At 40.9% G+C, this 14,364-nt stretch overlaps 1 non-coding gene across 1 annotated transcript; it reads right to left on the reverse strand.

Moving 5' to 3' along the window:
* Positions 1-13,070: 13,070 nt before the first annotated feature.
* On the reverse strand, positions 13,071-13,142 carry TRNAH-GUG (transfer RNA histidin (anticodon GUG)). Its single transcript has one exon. It is a non-coding gene; the product is annotated as a tRNA-His (tRNA).
* Between the last annotated feature and the right edge of the window lie 1,222 nt (positions 13,143-14,364).

A 14,364-nucleotide genomic window follows, 5' to 3' on the forward strand; every position in this document is an offset into this window, starting at 1 on the left:
ACAAGCATCAACTAGCTCTTAGGAGAGCTCTAATGGAAGTTTAAAGCATATAACAAGAAGGAAACTCCGAAAATACCTCAATTAACTCAGATTTGCCCTTGGATCCTTGCACTACAACTCTTCTCCTTGCTTCTTTCTTCTTCTCCTTCTTCACACCTTCACAAAATGGCACCAAAACACTTATAAGCTCTCAAGGGAGGATTAGGGTTCTCTCACTGTGTTCTCAGGGTGAGGGAGGCGAGAATGGGGGCTATAAGGTGGTTTAAATAGTGGGCAACCCGGGGATTTAGGGTTTCACCCAGACGGATGGACTCGCCGAGTCAGGGATATGGACTCGCCGAGTCCCCGGCTCCCGCGTGCTCAAAGTCGCGACCCTACTCGGCGAGTCAGGCTAGAACTCGCCGAGTCCCTCTTGAAAACTTACAACAATTACCGATGAATTAACGTACCGAGAACGGGTCGTTACACTCCCCCACTTAAATTAGGCTTCGCCCTCGAAGCCTACAGCAACTCAACTCCAGAAATACTCCCACAACGTGCCACCTGGCCTTAATCGGACTGGATCTCACAAGACATACCCATCGAAACTCGAACACACTTTCCCTTTCCTTACGGTGTCCTGACCACTGTCTCGAACCGGGCACCGGATGTACCCTCTGATAACCACACTCAACGATCCGAGAATTACCCATGAAGCATCACTGACCCAAATCTCAACAATCACTTGACCCATAAGGGTTAGAAGCCATGAACCATCGGATCCCCGATCCGAATCCTATCCTATCCAATCCGTGACGACAGAAAGGCCGACTCTTCAATCCCAGAGCAACTCTCATGAGTCCTCTTCTTGCAATCAAGCACCCAAGCCGCACCAACCTTTGCATTCTTGGGTTAGGAGAACCCGTCGCACTGATGACATCTCTAACATCCCCAGGAGACACCACCACTACGCACACGACCCTTGATCAGAATCAAGCTGGGAGTCCCAGACTCCATCCCTACATCCATCCTGAGACTCTTGGCTCTACACCCGTGGAATCCCTTCCGCATCCTCAGCAGACACCCCATCATAATGTCATTCCATACCACTGCCACAGACACAATGTTCGACCATCATACTCCAAATCATCCATTCTCACTACAACTTCCACTTCCGCGAATCGACACTCTCCTCAGCAAATGAGGGTCCGACACTTCCTCCCATACAACAACACAAAGGGTGGCATACCGATGCACTAATGATGGCTGTTGAAATAGGATAACTCAACCAAGGATAAATACGTGCCGCAACACCCTCCGAAATCTAATACACATGCCCGAAGCATGTCTTTGAGCGTCTGAATCGTTCATTCCCTCTGAGGTGTCCTCAGACATCATCATGATAGGCTCTAGCTCATCTCATATCCCTCTTCGAGACTGGTCACCAGGTCAGCTTTTGACTCCACAACTGAGCCTCCAAAGGTCACCCAAATCATGATCCAAATATCCCATTAACTTCCTCCCTGTGACCACTATCCCGGCCTCGTGACACGCAAGTCACGAAATTCTCTTTTCCTTATGCAAGAAAGTACAATCCAACCGAGGATCGTCTCCACTCTGATCTCTGGTTTTAGCTGCGCATATCCCTTGCGCATCTCACCACATTCCCCGATAGAGACGGGGACCCCAGTCTCGCCCCCGGTCTAACATCCAGGCTCCAAAAACTCAATACTAGGGCTACTCAAGCCCAAAACTCTTCCACATCATACACTGATCGGAGAACATTCCATCATCACACTCTCTTGCCATCTAGTGAGCACTACGGCTCCCCGCGGTATCACAGCACCCTCTGACTAGTGAGTACTACGGCTCCCCGCAGTATCACAACACCCTCTGACTAGTGAGTACTACGGCTCCCCGCAGTATCACAACACCCTCTGACTAGTGAGTACTACGGCTCCCCGCAGTATCACAACACCCTCTGATTCCATTAGTTCGTGCTCCACAGACTATCATAGGCGGCTACCCATACTCGTCTCGAATATTCATCACAGACTCTGGAGGCAATCGTCATAACAGATGTCCACCCTTATGAAGATCCACTCTCCCAAGTAATCTCCCTGGATGCCCATACTCGAAGGCTCTCACTAGATCCATAGATACCTGATATACCACAAGTCGCCTCAACTCAAGATTCACGAATAACTTCAAAATAAAGATATCAATACCCGGATACCTCGGAACACCCCCACCGAACATCACAAGATTCCGTCACAACCACAGATCTCCTGCCCCAAGCACCATATAGATGCAATAATACATTCCCTCTGAACCCCATAACTAGATCTTCATTTTTCTCAAGTTGCAACTTCGGTGTATTCAATTTCTCAATTGCAATACGAAGAAACGCTAACACTACGAAATACGCTGATAATTCTCCGAAACCCTTTTTCCCGCCGCTCAAAATCCAAACAAGGATACGCATACTGACCCGGGAGTTGGCTGCCCAATCATTCTTTATCTACTTGCCCCAACACTGACCAATACCAGATTCCTGACTAAAAACACCTGTCGTGGAGACATTCATCCTTCTCAAACAAGTACTTCCCGCATTAACTCACTCTGACCCCTTTCCTCGATCACCGACATCTCTGGTCTCATGATTTCTTACCGCATATCTCTATACTCCACTTATAACTGCTCTTGACAAATCTCTGCTTTCTTACATACGGCACCCGGTTCTCCCCCACTTAGGGTTCGAACCATCACCAAATAGCACGCAACTAACCCATAACTATATTCTCCAGCAAAATCGCACTGGTCCCCGGAAGGTGCTACACAACGCCCGATAATCCCCCCCTTAAGGAAATGAATCGACCTCATATACTCTGAACCTCTGGTGAACTCCTCAAGAACTTCTCGTCACGTCTGCCTCTAGTCGTTCCAAATCTCGTACCAATTTAGTACCAAACAGCTCAACTGCTCGATAACATCCCTGGCTCATAGACTGAACCATAAAATCATCGTACCCCTCACCTCAACTCATCAACCAACACTCCAACACCGTGTTCATCCCAAGAACAGGTACTCACTCCCAGATTCAACACCCCATGGATAGAAAACTCTTTGCACCGCTGAACTCGACTGAACTCCCCACTGATACCACTACAATACCTCCTACTATGCTCAAATAGGTGTAGTGTGGTCCTCACACATCTTAGTCCCAACTGACTATCTGCTCATGATAAATCACTGCCTCGCGGCACACCTGCTACCTGATACTCTGGTGGGAAATCATCATCAATGACGACCTGCAGGGTTTACCCCTAAACCCAAAACCAAAACATCATGCTTCTCATATTTCACACGAGCATAATCAGTACCTCCCAAATCATAGGAGGTGACATCTCCTTTATCGACTGATTGCCCAACACAGATCGAAATTCTCCCTTCTCACTGACTCCTTACTAAAATACTCTGAGGGACTCTCGATCTCCCTCTCAAGGGACGCCTCAACGAACTTACTCATGACCGAATAACCGGAGAACCACAAACATACTTCACTACGACCCATGGTACTCATTTCATGACATCTCTTCTCAATATGCCCCGGTGTATGGTACCCTAACCATAACATCACTCCCCAAGCCGCTCCGATGTATGGTACCCGGACCATAACATCACTCCTCAATTCGTTCTGATGTATGGTACTCGGACCATAACATTACTCCTCCATCCGCTCCGATGTATGGAACCCAGACCATAACATCACTCCTCAATCTGCTCTGATGTATGGTACCCGAACCATAACATCACTTCCTCAATCTGCTCTGATGTATGGTACCCGAACCATAACATCACTCCTCGATCGGCTCTGATGTATGGTACTCGAACCATAACATCACTTCCTCAATCTGCTCTGATGTATGGTACCCGAACCATAACATCACTCCTCAATCTGCTCTGATGTATGGTACTCGAACCATAACATCACTTCCTCAATCTGCTCTGATGTATGGTACCCGAACCATAACATCACTCCTCAATCTGCTCTGATGTATGGTACTCGAACCATAACATCACTTCCTCAATCTGCTCTGATGTATGGTACCCGAACCATAACATCACTCCTCAATCTGCTCTGATGTATGGTACCCGAACCATAACATCACTCCTCAATCGGCTCTGATGTATGGTACTCGAACCATAACATCACTTCCTCAATCTGCTCTGATGTATGGTACCCGAACCATAACATCACTCCTCAATCCGCTCCTTAGAACCTTCAGAATGCTCCCTGTATCAAGTATGGGTCCTCTGCTTTCAGTAGTACGGGCCCATACTACCTGCCACATCTACCCATACTTTCCACACGGACCATCCCAGAGCTTCTAAATAGCTGCTCGACCTGCTCTTTCACCAATCCCATCGCGCGTGCTCGCTCCCCAGCGAAATTCTCTATTCTACAAGCGCACTCACCTGGATCGGGTTACTCCCTAAGCTCTTTCGTTGTCCTCCCACTTCTTTGTTATCAGCTGCTGAAGAGCTCCTAATGATGCCAGCCATCTACCTCCTGAATATCATCATATTCACTTGGTAGCTGACTCCCATCATCGAGAGTTCCACAAAGCACAAAGCAAGCAGCATTCGAGCATCGAAGAATACATAGGACTCCCTCTATGTGATAACTCCACCTTCTCGGCTCATCCTCGAAAGTACCACCAAACTCTGTAACTCTACCCCTCATGGGTTCTAACTGGATACTCTCACTCATCACATAATCAAAAGCATAACACATATAACAACGAGTCCTAGACTAAGGCATCACAAATCAGGCCACTCTAGTCCTAACATATGAAATACCTAGACTGTCTCTAGCATGCAATATTATCTCATAAGGTGCATCATAAATATCTCATAACACAAAAAAAAAAAATAAGGGTATTTTGGGAAATCACCGTTCGGGCTCAGGCTGATTGTACACACTGCTCTTTCTTGCTTCCTCTTTGAACCCTTATTCATTTTTAGAAAATTATTTCCTTAAAACTTTTCTTACTTCCTCATTTTGAGTCCAGATTTACCCAAAGGCGCATCCGAATCCCTCAAACCAAGGCTCTGATACCAACTTGTAACACCGTAAATTTCAAGACAAAATTTTCATTTAAAATAATCATTTTATTCTTAGAAACACTTGTTTAAAATCTCATTCATAGTCGATTTACAAAACATGACTCCATTTTCACTTGCATAGAAAACCAGGATCCTCCAAAATATGACTCTTTCTCTGGTGTGTACAATCAAGCCGGTGCCGTCCCGTGATACTGAAAGAAACCTGAAAAAAAAACATCACACAAAACACTGTAAGCACGAAGCTTAGTGAGTTCCCCAAAATACCACACGTAACACATATTAGCCACTCGAGGCTATAACTCTATGGGTCCGTGCACCCAAACTCTGTGAACCCTCAGGCTCTAACTCTCGGAACCTTCCGGTTCCAACTCTATAAACATGCACAGCATAAATCACATAGAAATAATGCACTACAACACATCACGTACATATAGCATACAAATACTCTGAACACATAACTCTGGTTACCTACTCAAGGTAAAGTATAGTGAGAAGACTCACCTGGCAAGCAGAAAGCAGATATCCCCACACTGGAATCTCAAACTCGCCACCGCCTAACACGTAAAGCAAATATTCTCATGAATATAACTCTCGAGACTAGAATAAATCCTCTCATAACACCCTCTCATGGGTAAAAGACTAGTTTACCTCTCTCTTGGCCCAAAGGCCACATCGCTGACCAAACCCTAAAAGTCAACGACCAACCCTTGGTCGAAATCAAAGTCCTCAGTCTAAGTCAACCCCTGACTGACCCTACTCGTCGAGTCAACTCTGTGACTCGTCGAGTTCCCATAATCAGAACTTCATTCAATCTGCGACCTAACTCGCCGAGTCACCCCAAGACTCGCCGAGTCCAACAACTCTGAGTCCACTCGCACTCGACTCACCGAGTCATCCCTCAACTCACCGATTCTCGACTCTACCAGAGAATATTTGGGACTCTTCGACAAGACTCGCCGAGTCCAAATGGACTCGTCGAGTCCAAGGCTATCTTCAACCTACTCGCCGAGTTGTTCTTCCAACTCGTCGAGTTCCAGGCCATCTGCAAGCAACTCGTCGAGTCGACCCATGTGACTCGCCGAGTACCACCGTTCTGAATCCATTCAGAAGCACTCCAGGCCATGCAATTGATCCAAAACATAGATCTAGCCTCCTACAACCCATCCATCACGTAAAGTGGCAAACTTTACGTGAATCCAAAGAGATCTAAGCCGTTTGCACATTGGGCTAGGATTTGGGACAAGATGACTCCATCAACCACTCACAAACACAGACTTTCATGCACTCTAGACCTTCTCCCTTCCAGATCTGAGGTAGCAACCTCAGATCTAACCTCTAAACTCCAATACATCCAAAGATATGACCTCCAACATCCCCAAAATGATGCATCTAAGAAATAGCAGCTCAAAAAAATGAGATATTACCTCAAAGGAATGCCCTAATTGAAATGAGACTCGAATTCAAATAAAGCCCCTTGCTCCAAGCCTTCAATCTCCCAAAATTCCTTCACAAATACATTCTCCAAGCTCCACTCCATCCAACAATGGTGCTTCTTCGTGATTTAGGGGTTTCTGGGGCTCAAAGGGTGATAAAGAGGCTGGGAGGGAAACATAATGATCTTTATATAAGGCTCAACCCCGAGAATTAGGGTTTTCTCCACTCAGCGCCTACTCGCCGAGTCCATTACCCTGACTCGCCGAGTCGGCCACTTAACACGCGACCAAGTCGCGACTCTACTCGCCGAGTCCGCACATGGACTCGCCGAGTCACTCTTTCCCAATTTACTCTTTTAGCCCTTCAACTCTACTCTTGATATTTCGGGATGTTACAATTCTCCCTGAAACAACCCAAAAATACGACCCAAAAATTTCGTTTTTCGATATTATCAAAACCATGATCAGAGTGTCATATAATAAAACCATACGTGATGTATTCCAACATAATAGAAAACACTGTGCGGAGACTGTATCATACTACGGCAAATCAAAACAAACTAAATCAATCCCAGGCTAAAAGCTATAGCTGTGGTGTGTGCGATGCCGTCACCCCGAGCTCCTCCCTTTGCTTGCGGAAGTACCTGAAACCAAAACTGAAACTGTAAGCACGAAGCTTAGTGAGCTCCCCCAAACTACCACATACCATACAATAACATATAAACACATATTGGGCCTTGCCCACTGCATCGGGCCGAAGCCCGGAAACTGCATCGGACCAAAGTCCGGAACTGACCGGGACCTTGTCCCCTGCATCGGACCGAAGTCCGGAACTAACTGCATCGGACCGAAGTCCGGAACTGATTGGGACCTTGTCCCCTGCATCGGACCGAAGTCCGGAACTAACTGCATCGGACCGAAGTCCGGAACTAACTGCATCGGACCAATGTCCGGAACTAACTGCATCGGACCGAAGTCCGGAACTGACTGACTGAACATGGCATAGCATAACACATCAACTAGCATAATCACATATACGGCATACTACATCAGGCTGTAGCCCGGAACACATAATACTTAACGCATAAAACATAGCACACAAATCGTGTTCGAGCCATGAAGGCATCGAACATTCTAGCTACTGCATCGGACCTAAATCCGAAAACTACTGCTAACTGAACGGGCCGGCATTGTGGCCTTAGACCCGTTCCTACTGGAAGGAAACTCACCTCGTAAGCTGGCTGCTGAGTGTGTGGCTCGGGAAGCTAACGTCTGCTGCTCCTGAATCTCCTCGGCTACAAGTCCATAAACACACTCAATCAAATACTAAACACTGCACTTGGGGTAAAATGACTCTTTTACCCTTGGTCAAAGTTACTCTCATTTGGACTGACTCGCCGAGTTGGGCCACCCAACTCGCCGAGTCCTACTCTCACTTTTCACTCTTACTCGTTGCTACTCGTCGAGTCTGGCATCGACTCGACGAGTACCCTCTTGATCCAAGAACTCAGAGAATCTTCATCCGACTCGCCGAGCCGGATGAACAAACTCGACGAGTTGTTCTTGATCTTAAGGAGATTGCCTTTGACTCGCCGAGTTGATGAACAACTCGCCGAGTCCCTCCATCACTGAGTTGACCCTCAACTCGCTGAGTCCACTCTCTAGCTCACTGGGTTCACTCGACACTGGTAAAAATGAAGGAATCGGGAACTCGCGACCCAAATCGCCGAGTCGTTCTTCCCGACTCGCCGAGTTGCCGCCATGCAACTGATTTTTACTCGATTTTGTTTGAATCCAACACATACAATTGATACATCTGGGTTTTGTAAATCCGAGATAGAATGAGAATTAGCCAAGGAGGTCTAAATGAGAGTTGAAGATCTCATTAATAGGAACTCAACGGTAAAAATACAGACAAAAATGGAGCTCGTATGCGAAAGTTATGGACGAAGCTTAGTCCCTACTTTTCGAGCGCGGCGAATTCGATACAGTTTTGTAAATCCGAGATAGAATGAGAATTAGCCAACGAGGTCTAAATGAAAGTTGAAGATCTCATTAATAGGAACTCAACGGTAAAAAGATAGACAAAAACGGAGCTCGTATGCAAAAGTTACGGACGAAGCTTAGAGACTACTTTACTATAAAACTCCTATAAATACAAGGGTGAACTCCTCATATTTTCTTCACACCATAAGCCTCTCTTTCTCTCTCTAACTTCTCTCTAGCCTCCCTAAACCCCTCCCAAGTCTACGGAACCTCCCTAGCACGAGAAGAAAGCCCCGGAGCACCCGACGGCTCCGAGAAGAAAAACTTTCGGCTTGGAAACGCTGCTCCAGCGAAGCCCGGGTTTTAATAAAATCTCGCTGTAAGTGAGCTACGCCTATACTATATTTAATATAGATTTTATTTAATTATAGTAACATTATTAGGACCTTAAAATAATTATTTGGGCTATTATTATGAGTTATATTGAGTGTTATTTAATGCTTATATAATAGTAATAATAATTAGACTATTAATTAGTCGTGGTTAACGTTAAAAACTAAACCCTAGTGGTATTGATACTAGGTTTTGTCGAGGAAAATTGTTTTGAGATAACGAAGTGCTGTCTGAGTTCGGAATCACCACCTAATCAGGTGAGTGCATGGTCCCTTTCATCTTACACATAGATATGAAGTATTTTATTATAAATTATGTGCTATGTGTGCATATTGTCTGAATACTTGTTGTCTATGCTGATGAAAGATTTTTATACATGTTTTAAATGATGTAAACTGTATAAAGTATTTTATATCTACAAAATATGTTGGGTAAAACATGGGTAGATGAATAATCAGCGATAAAAGTTGATATGGAGGAACATTAGTAGCATGGACCTAGTGCCCTATGGGTATACATTGGCAGCAGTGGACCTAGTACCCTATAGATGAGCACTGGCAGCTGTGCCACAACCCGTAGATGTTTTAGATCTACGGTAAACGTCCTAGCAGCTGCGCTCTAAGGACAGTATCGGCAGTTGCGCCTAATAGGGAGCCTTATGACCATGACAGTAGTGTTTAAAGGTCAATACCGGCAGAAGCGCCTCATAGAAAATGTCCCAATTCTGGCAGCTGCGCCTAAGTGACAAGATTAGCAGCTGCGCTTGACCAATGTGTCATTGGCAAACAATGGACTTCATGTTGTTTCCTTAGGATGATCCATAGGAATGAATGAATGAGAAATAGCTGATTCTTAGGGTAGACCCTTAAGAATAAAAAAGATAATGGGGATGGGTAATTGGGTTGATTGTTTGATTATTTAAACATAATAATTATATTATTGTGGGTTGAAAACCCTATGTACTCACCAGGTTTCCCAACCTGACCCACTCAGTTTATTGATATCACAGGTGTTGATATGAAGTCACATTACACTGAGAGATTAAAGAGATGTAGATCACTAGTGTAGATAAATGTAAGTTCTGTTTATGCTTATGTTCTTGTATTGACGATGACATCCCAAACGTTTTAAAATGAATAAAATACGTTTCTTCGAAAATGTTTTAATAACATATTTATCGTGTTTTTCTGGGAACGAATTCCGCAACATTTTTATTAAAAAAAGAACTCTGATTTTTATAAAGCATAAACAAAATCAGTCTTTTCTGGCCGTGAAAATGGGGATGTCACACAACTAGAAGTTGACTTTGACTTTGACTTGGTCAGGGGTAAAGTGGTCATTTTACCCTAATAGAGAATGACTTAATGCTAGCGGATACACTTAAGCATAATATTAGTAGATGCACCAAATAGAGAATGACATAATACTAGTAGATGTGCTTAAGCATAATATTGGTAGATGCACCTAAAAGAAAATGTAATAATGCTAGCAGATGCGCTTAGGAATAATATTGGTAGAGACACCAAATAGAGAATGTCATAATACTAGCAGATGCGCTTAAGGATAATATTGACAGATGCGCCTAATAGTGAATGTCATAATCCTGACAGAGGCGCTTAAAGGATAATGTTGGCAAATGCGCTTTCTGTAGCAATGGAAGTTTGTGCTAATTCCTTAGGTCAATCCTTAGGAATGAATGAAGGAAGGATAGTTGTTTAATAGGATAAAACCTTGAGAAATAAAGAAGATAATAGGGATAGGTAATTGGGTTGATTGTTTAATGATTGAATATAATAATTATATTATTGTGGGTCGAAAACCCTATATGCTCACCATGCTCCCAAGCCTGACCCACTCAGTTTTCTTTGTATCACAGGTATCAATACGAAGACATATTTCATTGATAGATTTAAAGGAGATGTAAATCATTAGTGTAAATAAATGTAAGTTCTGTTTATGCTTATGTGTCTGTATCGAAACATGACTTCCCGAGGTTTTGTTATATGATGAAAATACATTCTCTTTGAGAAACGTTTTGATAAATTCTTATCATATTTGGTTTTGGGAACAAATTCCGCAACTGTTTTCTTTAAAAAATTACTCTGATTTTAAAAACAAGCATACACAAATCTGTCTTTTCTGGCCGTGAAATCGGGGATGTCACATTTACCCTTCTGAGAGAACTTAGAGAGGGATTAGTCTAGCCTTTAAGAGCTGTATTGATTAGAGTAATTATTCCATGTGATTGGGCGGAGGCTAGACCAGTATTACCGAGTTCGAGATTTACCGAGTTACCCGAGGTGAGTCTTCTCACTATAGTTTACCTAGAGTGGTAATTAGAGTTATGTGACAGAGTATCTTGTATGCTTTTGTATGATGTGATTTCTATGTGATTTGTGCTATGTATGATTCAGAGTTCACAGAGTTAGGACCAGAGGGTCCACAGAGTTATGGGACAGGAGGGTCCCATTGAGACACATTGACTAGAGGGTTATACAGAGTAATAGCCTCGAGTGGCTAATATGTGTTGTATGTGGTATTTTGGGGAACTCACTAAGCATTTATGTTTACTGTGTTATGTGTTATGTGTTTCTAGTACCAGTAAGGATCGCAGGAAGGCGTCAGCATGATCCGTACACACTCATGGAGTTTATGTTGTGAGATTTTGGGATATGATTTGTTATGATAACATTGGATACATTATGTTTTGATATTCTCTTATGAATAAATGTTTATTTTAAAAATGAAAATTTGTTTTGAAAATTCACGTTGTTACAATGTGTTAAATTGGCAAGTCTATATAATTACATGTACTTGTTGGTTATTGATTGTTATAGTATATGTCAACATGTTACGGTTTGTTGGGGTGAGACGGACCTACTTTGTGCTGAAGACCAAGATACCATAGCGTTCCGGATAGATTTTAGGCATGTGAGGCAGTCCAGTTAGGCCGAAGGCCCAAAGAGCGGTCCGGATAGGTTGTAGGCCATGCACGACAGTCTAGATAGGCTATAAGCCCGACACGATGGTCCAGTCAGACTGAAGGCTCATATACGCATGTTGTTATCTGTTTGATTGTGTGTGGTACTTTAGGGGAACTCATTAAACTTTGACTTACGATTTCAGTTTTATGTTTCAGGTACTTCAGATGATCGGGAAAAAGCAAATGCGTGATCGTGCACTTCCTTCACACTTTATGATTTTGGATTTTGGAGATACTCTGATTTTTATTATTACTCTTGAAAACAATGTTTTATAAACAATTATGGTCTCTGGATTGATTTTAAAAAATTAAAAATTTTACTTTAATTTTTGGGATGTTACACTTGGATTATGAAAATGAAAAATTAGAAAGTATATTAATTACCAACTTAATAAAGGGAGTAAATTGAATTCTTTAGAGCTAATACTTAGAATCAATTATGCCTTGTAGCTTAATTTTGAAAAATGATTAAAACGAGGTAAAACCCCAGTTTAATTAGGGGAGTAAATTGAATTCTTTAGAGCTAATACTTAGAATCAATTGTGCCTTGTAGCTTAATTTTGAAAAATGAGTAAAACCAGTAAAACCCCCACAGGATTTTAAATCCCCGTTTTATTAGTTAATTGCATGAAACACAATATTTTTGACATTTTTTTTGGATAAAACCTATTTTTTATAATCTAAACTTAACACTAACCTCAATTCTTAAAAAAAAAAAAAAAAAAAAAATCAAAATTTATCTTTTATATAGATAAGCATATTGTTTTATTTGTAAAAAAAACATAAAATTTTGATAATTTTTGAAGAAAAAAATAATTTTATTTGATAAAAAACTGTAAACTGGATTATATATATATATATATATATATATATATATATATATATATATATATATATATATATAATTTTTTTGGTTTAGATAGTAAAGAAAAATATTTTATTTGAAAAATATTAAGAAATAATATATCTTTTTATGTAATAAACCTCACTTTTGTTTGATAGAAAATAAGAGAAATAGAGCAATTAGGAGATGATTATTATTTAGAGTCGAGTAAAATCATGAAGATAATTTGAATTTTAGTATTTGGATGAGGTGTAAGGCTTTATGAAACTCTCAAGGTAATCAATTCTTCCCAGACGAAATCAAAATAAAAAGGAATATAGTGTGTGGCTGCTGGGATTCGAGCCCAGGTCTCCACGGCCACAACGTGGAATTCTTACCACTAAACTACAGCCACATGTGTGCTAAATTCCAAGTTTTATTTTATTTTTATTAATCATTTTAGTATATCTTTTTTTTCTATGCTTCAAAAATTGTGCGTTTCTTTTTCTTTTGTCAATCACGGTTTAGTTGGGTCAGGACATTAGTTGGAGTCTTGGAGATGCAAAGATTATGCTTGCAACTGTTTCTTTCAATTCAAATGGACATTCCCTGTTTCTTTTAATCATTATTTTGTATATAATACGCATTTTTGTGATAATTGCAAAGGTAATAGACTATATAGCCATTAAGGGATGGATTATACTCTCAAGTTAATCAACAAAGTAAATATTTGTTTGCTATTCATCCCCCAAATTTTAAACAAATTGGTAAAATTATCATTTATTCAGAGAGGTTATTTGTTTGTTTATTTATTTATTTATTTATTTTAATTTTTTTTAAGTCTTGTAAAGGTAAAGTTAATTTATTTTTCAAAATGATATTTTGCCCTAATTATAAATAATACAAATTGTTGGTAACTTCAATGATTATGGTTAACAAACTGGAAAAATGGAAAACTTTCACATATTATTCATTCCATAATTATGTTTATATGAGCAATTCAATTCACAATTAAACAATTTTCACATTCATTTGAAAAACAATTAGTCTTCTTCCAACTTACCTAATTATAGTTGAAATGCATGAATGTATTTAAATTATGAATTATAATCAGTAATGCTACTCTATGAATCTCTTTGATTGTGTTCTTACTAAAAGGGACGTGATATTTCTACTTATTAATTTGATGCTTCCACTGAAATTAAAATTGATTTTACATTTTTACCCTTATTTAAAACTTACAAAAATAAAATGAGATATAAATGAGGGTTTATATGTTTGCGTCTTATACATAACAAATTTAAATGTTTTCTTACAAAAATTAGTCTGTTTTCTTAATTTCTTCCCCAATTTCTTCCCCCCCCCCCCCTACTTATCACTTACAATAATTAATTAATTTTTGTTTTCTCTTCTTGTTTATTCCTTACAAAAATAGTTTGTTTTCTTATTTGTTTATCAAACTAACCCACTAAATGATAAGTGACGCATTTTATTCGATCAGTCCACTTAAACTTTTATGTTTGAATATAAAATCTAACAATTTTTTTTCCCATCCACTAAGGTTAAAAGGAGTGGTAACACTTTTAGCATCTTATCACATCATTTTCGTAAGTGTCACATCATTTTTCTTTCTTAGC

This window comes from Lactuca saligna, chromosome 2 (assembly GCF_052625555.1).
Source record: "Lactuca saligna cultivar CGN05327 chromosome 2, ASM5262555v1, whole genome shotgun sequence".
NCBI classification, from domain to species: domain Eukaryota; kingdom Viridiplantae; phylum Streptophyta; class Magnoliopsida; order Asterales; family Asteraceae; genus Lactuca; species Lactuca saligna.